This window comes from Rutidosis leptorrhynchoides, chromosome 11 (genome assembly GCF_046630445.1).
Source record: "Rutidosis leptorrhynchoides isolate AG116_Rl617_1_P2 chromosome 11, CSIRO_AGI_Rlap_v1, whole genome shotgun sequence".
NCBI classification, from domain to species: Eukaryota; Viridiplantae; Streptophyta; class Magnoliopsida; order Asterales; family Asteraceae; genus Rutidosis; species Rutidosis leptorrhynchoides.
This window is the reverse complement of record NC_092343.1, coordinates 73,106,246-73,121,116: the sequence shown is the minus strand read 5'-3', so window position 1 is coordinate 73,121,116 and position 14,871 is coordinate 73,106,246.

Here is a 14,871-nt window from a genome sequence, read left to right as displayed (position 1 = left end):
CTGGTGGCAGATGAAAAAGAAGAATGAAGGATACGATAGCCAGGAAAATATCAAGAATCAGAACTGGATTAAGCATTTTCACAATCTATTGGGATGTATGAAATAAGAAAGAAGATTATAGGAGCGGTGAAAATAAATAAAACGGAAGAGGTCAATTTATAGCAATCGAGACAGATTACGCATTTAATCAAAGAAAATCATAATTTCCGCAAATTCCGAAGAATCAAATCTTATTTAGATTATGAAGATTTTCTATTCCTTAAATTCCGGAAATCAATCGTAACTACGTCAAAAGCTAAGACGAATCTCTATTCTTTCATTTCACTCTTTTACGATAACTTCTCTTATACGCTTCGAGAAATCAGATTGTTTTATCCATATAATTCAACGGTGATAAAATTCTATTTATCAACTCATATTCGTCATGAAAACATTTCTATTGTTAGCCATGACGACCTCACTTAAATTTCGGGACGAAATTTCTTTAACGGGTAGGTACTGTGATGACCCGAAAATTTCTGACCAAATTTAAACTTTATCTTTAAATGATTTAATGTTTCCGACACGATAAGCAAAGTCTATGAAGTTGAATCTTAAAATTTTAGAACTGTTTCATGTATTAAATTACATTTGACTGCTCTCGACGATTCATGAACAATTATAGGTATATATATATATATATATATATATATATATATATATATATATATATATGTACAAGTAAAAACGACTTTTCTACCGTAAAATACTATTTGCTACAGTAAAATGACTTTCCTACCGTAAAATACTATTTGCTACAGTAAAACACTATTTGCTACAGTGAAACCGTATTTTGCTACAGTGCTACAGTGAAACACTATTTGCTACAGTAAACACTATATGCTACAGTACACTATTTGCTACAGTAAACACTATTTGAAATCGACGAACTAGAAAACAAAAACAGGATAAGGCGGCCATACGATCGCATGGTAAAAACACTGAAAACTCATGCGATCGCATGAGGTACTGTAGCAGGCCACATACTATAAAAGCTCGATTCATTCCTCTGTATTATTTTTTTTTTATATTATTATTATATTATTGTTATTATTATTATTATTATTATTAAGATTAATATTATTATTATTAATCTTATTATAATATTATTATTAGTAGTATATATACCTAAAATACTACGACGAGGTTATGAGCGTTTCACCTTCAAAATGGGTTTTTGAGCGGGATAGAGCTAAGGAAATTATGGGTTATTGTCAAGGAGGTTATGGGTAATGTTCGAGGGTATATTTGTGAATAAAATCTAGTGTTTATCATCTCTGTTGCGTCTACGTACTTTCCTACAATATTGAATCTCAATATTGATACGTAAGCACTCATATTTTATCTTTTATACATTAATTGTGTATCCATGTCTAGTGCTCGAGTATATATATTTATGCATGCTTGTATGCTAAATTTTGTCGTTAAACAGTTATGATGAATCACGAAGTAAATACATATATTACTGGTAAAAGGTATATGATATACATGGTTTTGGAAAGCTGGCGAAAAATCAATTACATTTCATTTAGATATCGAATAATTTCGATGAACGGATTAAAAGATATGATCAACTGAATTATGATTAACGTTAATTGAAATTTCTTTTGAATCTACAATTAAGATTTAAACAACTTGTTTACGAGATTGATAAATTGGATTTTTGAATATTACCAACCGAGTAAATGAATCCTTATATAAGGTATGTCTCGTTTTGTTGAACTATTGTCAAAATTGACTTTTTGAAACGACTTTGGATAACTTTTGTATGTCGATCTCGAGCATTAGGATTGTTATACACTATGACCCGACCTAGCTTGATAGACATTTATTGACCAACATATGTTCTCTAGGTTGAGATCTACGGTTATTTGATATTTCGAGTTTCGGTCACGTTTTGGTGAACAACTTTATGTGCTGCTAAGGTGAGTTTCATAGGATCCCTTTTACTCTCTACATTTTTTGGGCTGAGAATACATGCAAATGCTTTATTAACTGATTTACAATATTTATATGCGTGAGTTTCATTTGCTCCCTTTTTAATTGCTTTTGCAATCTATATTTTTGGGCTGAGAATACATGCAATTTATTTTAAACGCAATGGATACAAGTACATACTAAATTCTACACTGAGTTTGAACCGAAAATCCCTTAGCTTTGGTAACTAGTAACTGCCAGTTATAAGAACTGGTGGGCGCGAGTAGTAGTATATGGATCCATAGGGCTTGATATCCCCGTCCGAGCTAGAGCACTAGCCTTTTAACGGTCGTATGCTATTTGAGAAGCGTACACGTTAGTTTGCGTGTATTTATTAAGATGATTATACAAAGGGTACAAATTATATATACGTTAAGTTTAGTTACCAGGGTGCTCAATTTTGTAGAATATTTTGATAAACGTTTCTGGATGAAACAACTGAAATCTTGTGATCCACCTTTATACACAGATTATGCGAAACATTAAAACTATGAACTCACCAACCTTTGTGTTGACACTTGTTAGCATGTTTATTCTCAGGTTTCCTAGAAGTCTTCCGCTGTTGCTTATATGGTAGACAAGCTATGTGCATGGAGTCTTACATGACATACTTTTCAAGGAAACGTTGCATTCACCAAATTATCACCATGTATCTTATTTTGACTGCATTGTCAATGGAAGTACTATTGTAAACTATTATTTACGGTGATTGTCTATATGTAGAAATCATCAGATGTCGAAAACCTTTGATTTAAATATTCATTTATGGTGTGCCTTTTCAAAAGAATGCAATGTTTACAAAACGTATCATATAGAGGTCAAATACCTCGCAATGAAATCAATGAATGACGTATTGTTCATATGGATTTGGAGCGATCGTCACATAACACAACATGGCCGAAACAACCCGAGCCTAAACACATATGGAGGATGGTCGAAATAACCCGAACCTTAGTGAATTCGCACAACCCGAAATTCACCAACCCAGTCCATATATCTCACAACGAAATGACCGCACAACCCGAGTCATCGTGAATACGCGCAACCTGATATTCACTACCACTGCCACATAGTATAACCGAGGATGGTCGTACAACCCGAGCCTTAGTGAATCCGAACTACCCGACATTCACTACCTCAAACCATGTGTCCAACCAACAGGGACAATCGTACTACCCGAAATATTGTGAATACGAACAACCCGTTATTCACGTCCCACAACACAACTCAAGAATGGTACTCTCATTTCCCACCGGTACTCGCATTTCCCGATAATGTTATGCCATGCCGACGTAACACTACTCCCTTGATGAAGTCAGCAGACCCCGAAGGTCATGCTCCACCAATATAAACACCGGATGAAGTCAGCGGACCCCAAAAGTCATGCTTCACCGATATAACACCGCGCTCATGATGAAGTCAGCGGACCCCGAAAGTCATGCTCCACCAATCACGTACTCCCATGATGAAGTCAGCGGACCCTGGAGGTCATGCTTCATCAATCACCAATACCATGATGAAGTCAGAGGACTCCGAAAGTCATGCTTCATCAATCAACGCCCTTTTGGCCTCGAACGACGAGTAGCGTAACATCGCGCTCTGCTACGCCATAGTGAATCCTAACGGATACCACTAACCATTCACACACTCGAACAAGAACCACCTATATCAAACATAGGCACAAAACAATAATTCTCTAGAAGAGAATCCGATACACACCTCCCTTAACCGAAGGATTTCACCTTGCTCACCAAACACGTCCATTATCTCTCAACGAGATTTACCACATTACCACCTCGGTGATAATTCAAATCCAAACCATAAGTACAATTTATCCGCAATTGTAATCTACCACAAATCGACCAAAACCAGGTCTCGACAACATTTTCCGGATCTACCAAAAGCATCATCCGAAATCTCACACTAAAACTTCCTCGTGCTGGAGTGTAACTCCCCCACTTGGATCTATGTCCCATATCCACAACTCGTACAACCGTACAATGCTACCAAAGGTAGACTTTACCAACAATTTGGGTTCACACGACCCATCACCATATCTTGCTCCAACCTTGAGCATACTAAGGATCTTAACCTATCCTTAAACACTTTGAACGAAAAAGTGTACCACAATTACACAAACTATACCCTCGCAATCATCCAATTGCTTTAGTTTGTCAGAATTCAACCCAGTCACTCATGTACCTAAGGGTTTCTCCGATACACTAAGTACAACGTAACCGCATCACCATCGGAGTCGAACACCACGCTAGTAGGTATGAAAGAGGCACCTAATGTCGCGTCACGTAGACTCCTTCACCAACATACATCGAGATCAAACACTCGATCTTTTTCAGGTTCCAATTCACCCGACGAACCTCATGGTTCATCAACTTCAACACGAAAGCGAACACGCTCTTAACAATCGAACACCAAAGCCCATTCCCAAGGCTTAGTAGAAACATTTCCCAGTACTAAGGAATGCTTGGTTGCACCAAGTCTTATGCCCTTCGTCCAAAAAATCAAACATCACCATAGGGTACTTCCATTAGGAACGTCACCCATAACAACACAATGCACAACACAATGCATTTAACAAATCCGAACTTAAACGCCACATAAATATTTAAATGACATATTTATTAAAACGAAACGTACCTCAACGTCTCCTTGCGGCATTCACCGCCAACTCGGGACAATCCGGCTTGCGATGCCCCTCCTTATGACAATAGTAGCACATTCCGTCATCACTTCTCGGCATTGTGCACTCCCACAACTTGTGGCCCCTAACACCACAATTTAAACATCTAGGTGCACGAGAATCCACCGTGCCTTTTCCCACATTACCCGTACTCGCACTTGCACCCTTATTTTTCTTACCCGGGGCGCCGTACGAATCAACCCTCCTCATACTTGAAGGTTCACACATCTTTGATCGCGTATACGACTCGAAACCTCTAGCCAAGTTGAATAATTCCGCAAACGATTTCGCTTAACCCCGACTAATTTTACTTTTCAAGTCATCATTCATGGTCCGATAGAAATCCCCCATTAACAAACGATCATTCCCCAAATACTCCGGGCAAAAACGAGCCTTCGCCATAAAGGTCGTCTTGAGAGTATTCAAATCCATAGATCCTTGTCGCAAATTTCGCAACTCATTACGCAATTCCCACAAATCGGCCGAAGTCCGGAACTCCTCGAAGAATTCCTCCTTAAACTCGATCCACGATAAGGCCATAAATGTTTCGCCACCGACAAGATCGATCTTACCATCCAACCAATCCCTTGCCCTGCCCCGCAACAGACTAGTAGCGAGTCTCGTCTTTTTCTCGGGAGGGCAATCAATAGTACGAAAACACCCTTTAACATCCGAAATCCAAGTTGTGCTCACCAAAGGATCCGGTTTCCCGTCGTACATCGGGGGTTTAGTCCTCATGAAGCTCTTAAGACAACGCTTCATATCACCACTACTCCGAGCTTCGGAATACTTTGTAACGACCATGGATTTTCCAACGTTTATTTATTAATAATTGTTATTATTAATACTTGTGATTAAATAAATGTATGTGATTACATTTACATGTTGCCATGATTGCCCGTACTTGACTTTTAAGTGCCCGAAACGTCTTTGTGACACACGAAACTTCACGAATAATATTTTTAGATATTATTTGCATTCATGATTAAGGTTTATTAATCATTTTGATTAACTATGGCTATTAGTTAAATACTTGGGCTTTGATTGGGTTTATTTGTTAATTAAGTGAACTTGGGCTTTATTAGTGTTAAGGACTTATGACTTTGGGCTTATAAGCCCACCCTACATTATTAGCGGACTTAGTTAGCCCACTCTTTCATGTGTAAGTACCAAATTAAATGTGAACTAGTTAGTTAGAATGCTTGGAATCTTGTTAGCTCTTAATCCCCATGTAACCACCCCTTTTATCCCACTTTTGAAGCTTTACATACTAGTAACCTTTGAACCTTCTCCCCCCTCCCTTTTTTTCTGCTGAACCGTGGCCTTCATGGGTGTAGGGGAGTTCAAATATTTTTTTTTTCATTCACTTATTACTTACACTCTTCACTAGTTCCATTTTACTTCACACACATTCATCAAACTTACTCTCTTTTCTCTCTTTTTCTCTAAAAGATAGTAAGTAACTTGAAGCTCTTTCTCTTCTTCTTTTCTTGTTAAAAACCGAACCAACAACCCACAATCATGATCATCTTTTGTTACTTGTAGTTTGATTACTTGTTGTTGTTGTTAGTTTGTTACATGTAATTGTTAGTTGTTCTTTACTAGTTACAAGATCAAACTTACTAGTTTGATTCTTCATAATATCTTGTATTTATCAACAACACAAGAACATAAACTTACTAGTTTATGATTCTACTTTTATTGTTTCAAAGATTGTAAGTTCATGTGTTGAAATCATACTTGTAGTTCTTGAAGTAAACTTAAAGTTTACTTTACTTAAAGATCAAACTTTGGTTGAACCTTTAAAAGTATGAACAACCATGAACCTTTTACTTATTTACTTAGTTTATTTCTTCATATTATACACTTTAATTTCTTGTTTGTTGGTTGTGATTGGTCAAATGTTACTAGTTAACTTTGATCTCATTAATCTTGAACTAAAAGTTAACTTAAAAGTTCAAGAACATGTAAATAAGTTTTCTTTAAATATAACTTTGTATACTTATGCTTGATCTAGACTTTTGAGTCTTGGAACTTCATGATCTAACTAAGAACTATGTTCTACATCTTAAGATCTTGATTAGTTAGTTTACTTTCAAGTTTGTAACTTGTTATTAGCTTTAAAGTTCATGTATCTGTTAGATCTAAGACTTTGATGTAACTTTGGTTCATCAAACTTCATACAACTCTTAAGTGAGTTGTGCTTCATGTCTTAGACTTGCACAAGGGTTATGATGGTCCAACCTTGGTAAAGATGATGTAAACACATCAATGAGTTGTACACTCGAAGCTATAGGCATCAAGAATGAGAACCATGATGAACATCAAGCACCAAACCCACCGGAACCCACTAATTTTCTGCTTACTGTCTTCTGCCTACTGTTTTATGGTTTCTGTAACAGACCAGTAGACCTGACCTGTTGTAATTATGATTTTCAAATATATCTTTTCGATTAGATAACTTTTCATATAGGACTCGACTTAATTCGAGTTACGATTTAGGATTTATGGCCCTCCGATCGTCACTATGTCCTTTTAACGTTGTGCAGAAATTTCTGACCTACTCACACTTAGACCGTCGCCACGGTCAAACGAAGACGAGTTTGCTTCTGTAAATTTTACCACAACTAAAGGACTCATATACAGAGCCATGGCCACTGGTCTCACCTAAATTCAGTAAGGGTAGAGGCTGTGGTGACTGACTAAATTCAGCCTTTGTTGTAAACTACTTTCATAAACGAAACTTACTTTACGCATTTTGTTTGATGATGAATGATGATGACCCTTAAGACCTTATTTACATACTTTTAAACCTATTTGGACGATTTACTGACTTAGTACTGTTTGACTTAGGTTGAGGACTTTCGGACCGATTACTTGCACACTTTTCCCGACTCGACTTTACGACTACTTTATCATTGTGAGTTATAGCATTCCCTTTTTACTTTAACTTATTTTGGGAACTGAGAATACATGCGGATTTTATGTTTTACATACTAGGCACGAGAACTTAAACTTATATATGTGTGGGTTATACAACGGCATAAATATTCCCTTTAGCTCGGTAACATTTAATCATTGGTTTTTGAACCGTGAACGCGAATCTTAGATATGGATCCATAGGGTTTGACATCCCCACTTGGGCTAGTAGCGCTAGCATTTAACGAGTGTTTAATACTTTGTAGATATACGCACTTGCCAAGTGTACTTTCAGGGGGTATAAACGTTAAGTTTGTTACCAAGTGCCCACGGTTAACATATACTTTATCATACTATTTTGAAACGCTCTTTGTAGCACTGAAATCTCGTGGCCTACCTTACTTACTGTTATACTTAAACTATAGCTCACCAACCTTTGTGTTGACGTTTTAAGCATGTTTTTCTCAGGTGCTTGAGGTTAGCTTCCGTTGTGTACTAGTCGTGCTGTAGACACCCGCTGCTTAGAGTTGTCATCGCATGAACTACTTTACCTTGCATTCAAACTTTAGTACTTTTGAACTATGACTTGTAACGACCATTGTGGTCACATACACTTATTATTTGCTTCTACTTAGTGAAGCATGCTTTTGGATTGTAAAACTTTCGATGTTGGTTTAGACATCACTTTATTAATGAATGCAACTTCTTTTATTACAGCATATAGTACTTAACCTTGTAATGATCCTGTTGTTGATGATTCGTACACGATGGTTTTGTACGGGGCATCACATTTGGTATCAGAGCATTGGTTGTAGGGAATTAGGTTGCATTAGTGAGTCTAAGACCGACCCGAGTAGGATTCACTAATAGGACTAATCTACAACTTGCTAGTTTACGTGTTTCTGCTGAACTTACTGCATGCTGCTGCTTACTTTTACTGCTATATGCCGTATGCTGCTACATGATTTCACTACTGCATGCTATTACTTGCTCTCGATTGCATGCTACCTTCGTACGATTTGCTATTATTGCCATGCTACTTATTGTTATACCGATTTAAACTGTTGGCCTAATACGTGCTTGCTTTATGACTTACTGACATGGAAAATTTATTTTTCCTTGTTCAGATGTCGGATGTACCACCTGCTAGCATTTTGGGCAGTTTAGACTCTTCAGCTACCCCAACTACCACCGTTGCCGATCCACCGATCCCGATACGCACGAGTGACCTCGGCGCTTCATCTTCCGGGACTAGCAGCCAGCCGCCTGCACCAGTGGCTACTTCTGATGGACACGTGGACCCTACGGATATTCCAGCTCCGTCTGCTCCCGGACCCTCGGAGTCACAGCCCCGCATCGGTGGAGTTGTGATCCCCGCGGAGTTCGGGGAAGGGCCATTCCGTAACCATATGCGCATGCCGTGCCGACGCGCTGCTAATGGACGTTTAGTGCCGATTCCGCCAGGCAGACACAGAGAGATGTTGGCCGCCTTCGGACTGCCAGTTCAGCCACCCGTACCACCACCACATGATTCGGATGACTCATCATCTGCCGATTCTTCATCAGATGATTCTTCATCAGACTCCAGTGATGATGAGGACCCTGCTGATATACCTATTCAGGCACCCTCCACCCCGCCGAAGAAGCGGTACCGTCCTGATGGCACCGTCATTCCAGGGGTGAATGGAGGTCGTGCTTTCACTGACGCTTTTGGTCGGCGTCGGAGGGTTACTGCCCGTAAGCGACTTGTGCCGTACCCTGCTGACCCACTCATACGTAAGGCACCTCGTTACGTGCTGACTATTTCTGGAGCCGGGACATCTGCACCCCGTTTCGTGCGGTCTGCACCACCGGCCCCACCTACACCACTCGCACCACCGGCACCACCAGCACCACCTGCTCCACCATCTCCCACTGTCGAGGAATTGACAAGGGAGGTGGAGATCCTCAGAGCTCGGGTAGCTGAGCTTGAGGAGCAGATGTCTCAGGTTATGGACATCCTTCACCCACCTTCACCGTAGGACTTTTATATTTAGATTTCGTTGTGTAATCTAGTTGTAGTTTGTTGTATTACTCATGTATTGTACAGACTTATTCGGATGTATGAAACTTATTATTATTAATGGAACTTTGCGTTATTTAATTCTTGCACGATGTTCTATTTACATTAATGTAGAATGATTCTGTGGTATTTGTACCTAGAAGCGTTATTTAATAACATGTGATGTTTTGATTCCACGTTGGATACTATATACTGTATTATTATATATTAAATACTAGATTTTGACTTGAGTCAAAATTTTTGTTTAGAACATCATGGCTAACGGTCGATCCACACCTACTGCTGCTCAAATTGAAGAGATGATCCAAGAACGTGTAGTCGCAGCCCTAGCAGAAAGAAACCTCCAAGCTCCACCGCCACCACCACCGGTTATCCCACCCGTTCGAAATGGGTGTACTTACAAGGAATTCCAGAGCTGCAAACCACATAACTTCAGTGGAACCGAGGGACCGGTTGGTCTCACCAGATGGTTCGAGAAACTTGAATTAGTATTCCGAGTTAGCAACTGTTCGGAGGACAACAAGACCAAGTTTGCATCTTGCACGCTATCTGACGGCGCACTAACGTGGTGGAACACGTTAGCTCAAGCGAAAGGTATCGATGAGGCGTATGCTACGCCATGGGAGGAATTCAAAGCGGCAATGATTGATGAGTATTGTCCGAGAACCGAAATCCAAAAGATGGAAATGGAATTCATGCAGTTAAAGGCAGTTGGGAACGACCTTGATGGTTACAACAGGAGATTTTTGGAACTAGCTCTTATGTGTTCGACAATGGTCACCCCGGAATTCAAGCGTATGAAGAGATACTTCTGGGGACTCCCTAAGTCTATCAAAGGAAACGTCACATCGTCCAAACCACCGAATGTTCCCGAAGCAATGCGCATGGCGCATACCCTCATGAATCAGATTCTTATTGATGAGCCGTAGAAGGCTAAGTTTGAGGTTGGTAGTAGCGAAAAGCGAAAGTGGGATAATAACAACAACAACAACAACAACCACCACAACAACAGGGGGAGAACCTATGACCAGACCCCCTGCCAAGAGGCACAACAATGGTGGAAACCCCAACCCCAACAACAACACCAACTCCAACCCGAACTACAAGGGAACCTTACCACAATGCAAGAGGTGTTACAAACACCACACTGGGTATTGCAATGTTGTCTGCGAGAAGTGCCAACGGTCTGGGCATATCGGAAAGGACTGCAAGGTCACCACTTTGAATGGGAAGCCAAACACCAATGGGCCGAAGAAGTGCTACGAATGCGGGCAGACGGGCCATTTCAGAAATGCGTGCCCAAACAAGCAAAAAGACGGCGGACCACCCCGCGGGCGAGCTTTTAATGTTAATGCAAGGGATGCACGGGAAAACCCCGGCTTGGTGACAGGTATATTCACAATCAACAATCTTTTAGCTTCTATCTTGTTTGATACTGGTGCAGATAGGAGTTATGTATGTAGACATTTTTGCGATAAGATTAATTGGTCATTAGTCCCGTTAAAAGAGAGTATGCTTGTCGAGGTCGCCAATGGAAAACTTGAAGAGGTTGACCATATTAGTCGGGAAGCTATTATCAACATAGCTGGTACAGATTTCGAAATTGACTTGATACCTATCAAACTGGGAAGTTTTGACGTGATCGTCGGTATGGATTGGTTGAGCAAGATAAAGGCCGATATTATCTGTGGAGATAAAGCACTTCGCATACCACAAGGAGATGGCGAACCACTGGTTATCTATGGAGAGAGATGTACCTCGAAGTTGAACCTCATTAGTTGCGTGAAAGTGCAAAAGATTATGAAGAAGGGACGTTTTGCTGTCCTAGCACATGTGAAAGCGGTGGAAACTGAGGTGAAGAGCGTGAATGACGTTCGAATTGTGAACGAATTTTCCGATGTCTTCCCAGAGGAATTGCCTGGATTGCCGCCGCAGAGAGCAGTAGAGTTTCAGGTTGATTTAGTGCCAGGAGCTGCACCTGTAGCTCACGCACCTTATAGACTCGCACCTTCCGAGATGCAAGAATTACAAAGCCAACTGCAAGAACTACTTGATCGAGGATTTATCCAACCAAGTTTCTCGCCTTGGGGCGCACCTGTTCTGTTTGTGAAGAAGAAGGATGGATCCTTCCGTATGTGTATCGACTACCGTGAACTCAACAAATTGACTATCAAGAATCGGTATCCCCTGCCCCGAATTGACGATCTTTTTGATCAACTACAAGGATAGAGTGTCTACTCAAAGATCGATTTGCGATCCGGTTATCACCAGTTGAGGGTGAAGGAAAGCGATGTAATGAAGACTGCATTTAGAACTTGTTATGGTCATTATGAGTTTCTCGTGATGCCATTCGGTTTGACAAATGCACCTGCCGTGTTCATGGACCTCATGAATCGTGTCTGCAAGCCGTACTTGGATAAGTTTGTTATCGTCTTCATAGATGATATCCTCATCTACTCCAAAAGCGAAGAAGAACATGAGCAACACCTCCGGCTAGTACTTGAACTCTTAAGGCAAGAGCAAATTTACGCCAAATTCTCCAAGTGAAAATTTTGGTTGAAGGAAGTACAGTTTGTGGGTCATGTTGTGAGCGACCAGGGTATTAAAGTTGATCCCGCCAAGATTGAAGCTATCAGCAAGTGGGAGACCCCCACTACTCCGACACATATTCGCCAATTCCTAGGTCTTGCCGGTTACTACCGAAGGTTCATTAAAGGATTTTCTGTGATTGCGCGCCCTTTGACCGCGCTGACTCACAAGGGCAAGAAGTTCATTTGGGAACCCGCACACGAATCAGCATTCTAAACTTTGAAGAAGAAGTTAACCACCGCACCTATCCTATCACTTCCTGAGGGCAGTGACGACTTTGTTGTTTATTGTGATGCATCGAAGAGTGGTTTTGGTTGTGTACTGATGCAACGATCAAAGGTTATTGCCTATGCCTCCCGACAATTGAAGATTCACGAGCGGAATTACACTACTCACGATCTTGAACTTGGAGCCGTTGTCTTTGCACTCAAATTGTGGAGACACTATTTGTATGGAACTAAGAGCACTATCTTCACCGATCACAAGAGTCTCCAGCACATCTTCGATCAGAAGCAACTGAATATGAGACAGCGTCGATGGATCGAGACGCTCAACGAATACGATTGTGAACTCCGTTATCACCCTGGTAAGGCCAATGTTGTAGCTGACGCTTTAAGCCGAAAGGAGAGGACGGCACCTCTTCGTGTTAGGGCTCTGAACATCACCATCCATTCGAACCTCAACAGCCAGATCAGAGTAGCCCAAGACGAGGCTCTCAAGGAGGAGAACATATCTCACGAACATTTGAACATACTTGTCTCTCAATTCAAGGTTAGGGAGTCTGGACTCCGATGTTATGCCGGAAGAATTTGGGTACCTTGTTATGGAGATCTACGAAATTTAATACTCGATGAAGCACACAAATCAAGATATTCGATTCATCCTGGAGCGGGCAAGATGTACCACGATCTTAAAGAACAGTATTGGTGGCCGAATCTTAAGAAAGACGTTGCAACTTATGTAGGTAAGTATTTGACTTGCTCGAAGGTTAAAGCCGAGCATCAGAGACCTTCTGGGTTACTTCAATAGCCAGAGATCCCACAATGGAAGTGGGAAAGGATCACAATGGATTTTATCACCAAGCTGCCAAAGACGGTGGGATGATGCGATACCATTTGGGTTATTGTTGACCGCCTTACCAAATCTGCACACTTCCTAGCGATGAAGGAAATGGATACAATGGAAAGACTTGCTCAACTATACATCAAAGAGGTTGTATCTCGTCATGGTGTACCTTTATCGATCATCTCCGATCGTGATCCCCGTTTTGCTTCCAGATTTTGGCGTTCTTTGCAAGAAGCCATGGGAACTCGTCTTGACATAGTACTGCTTATCACCCTCAGACTGACGGGCAAAGTGAACGAACTATTCAGACCTTGGAAGACATGTTGCGTGCACGTGTCATCGATTTTTGAAAGACCTGGGAAAGGCATTTGCCACTCGCCGAATTTTCTTACAACAACAGTTATCACTCTAGCATCAATGCTGCACCTTTTGAAGCATTGTATGGCCGTAAGTGCCGATCTCCTATTTGTTGGGCCGAAGTAGGCGAAAAGCAAATCACCGGACCCGAGGTAGTCCATGAAACCACAGAGAAGATTGCTCAGATCCAAGTTAGACTTAAGACTACCCATGATCGTCAAAAGAGTTATGCCGATCTTAAACGTAAGGACTTTGAATTCAACGTTGGTGATCGTGTAATGTTGAAGGTTGCACCTTGGAAAGGTGTGATTCGTTTTGGAAAACGTGGAAAGTTAAACCCACGATACATTGGTCCTTTTGAAATCTTGGAACGTGTTGGACCCGTTGCTTACCGTTTGGACCTTCCACCACAATTGAGCTCAGTTCATCCTACCTTCCATGTGTCAAACTTGAAGAAGTGTCTTGCTGCACCTGAACTTATCATACCACTTGAAGAACTTACGATTGATGACAAACTCCACTTTGTGGAGGAGCCTATTGAAATTATGGATCGTGAGATCAAAACTTTGAAACGCAACAAGATTCCGATCGTCCGAGTACGATGGAATGCCAAGCGAGGACCTGAGTTTACTTGGGAGCGAGAGGATCAAATGATGTCGAAGTATCCTTACCTTTTCTCGACTCCTCCATCTACCTCAGCTTAAATTTCGGGACGAAATTTTCTTTAACAGGTGGGTAATGTAACGACCCTGGATTTTCCAACGTTTATTTATTAATAATTGTTATTATTAATACTTGTGATTAAACGAATGTATGTGATTACATTTACATGTTGCCATGATTGCCCGTACTTGACTTTTAAGTGCCCGAAACGTCTTTGTGACACACGAAACTTCACGAATAATATTTTTAGATATTATTTGCATTCATGATTAAGGTTTATTAATCATTTTGATTAACTATGGCTATTAGTTAATTACTTGGGCTTTGATTGGGTTTATTTGTTAATTAAGTGAACTTGGGCTTTATTAGTGTTAAGGACTTATGACTTTGGGCTTATAAGCCCACCCTACATTATTAGTGGACTTAGTTAGCCCACTCTTTCATGTGTAAGTACCAAATTAAATGTGAACTAGTTAGTTAGAATACTTGGAATCTTGTTACC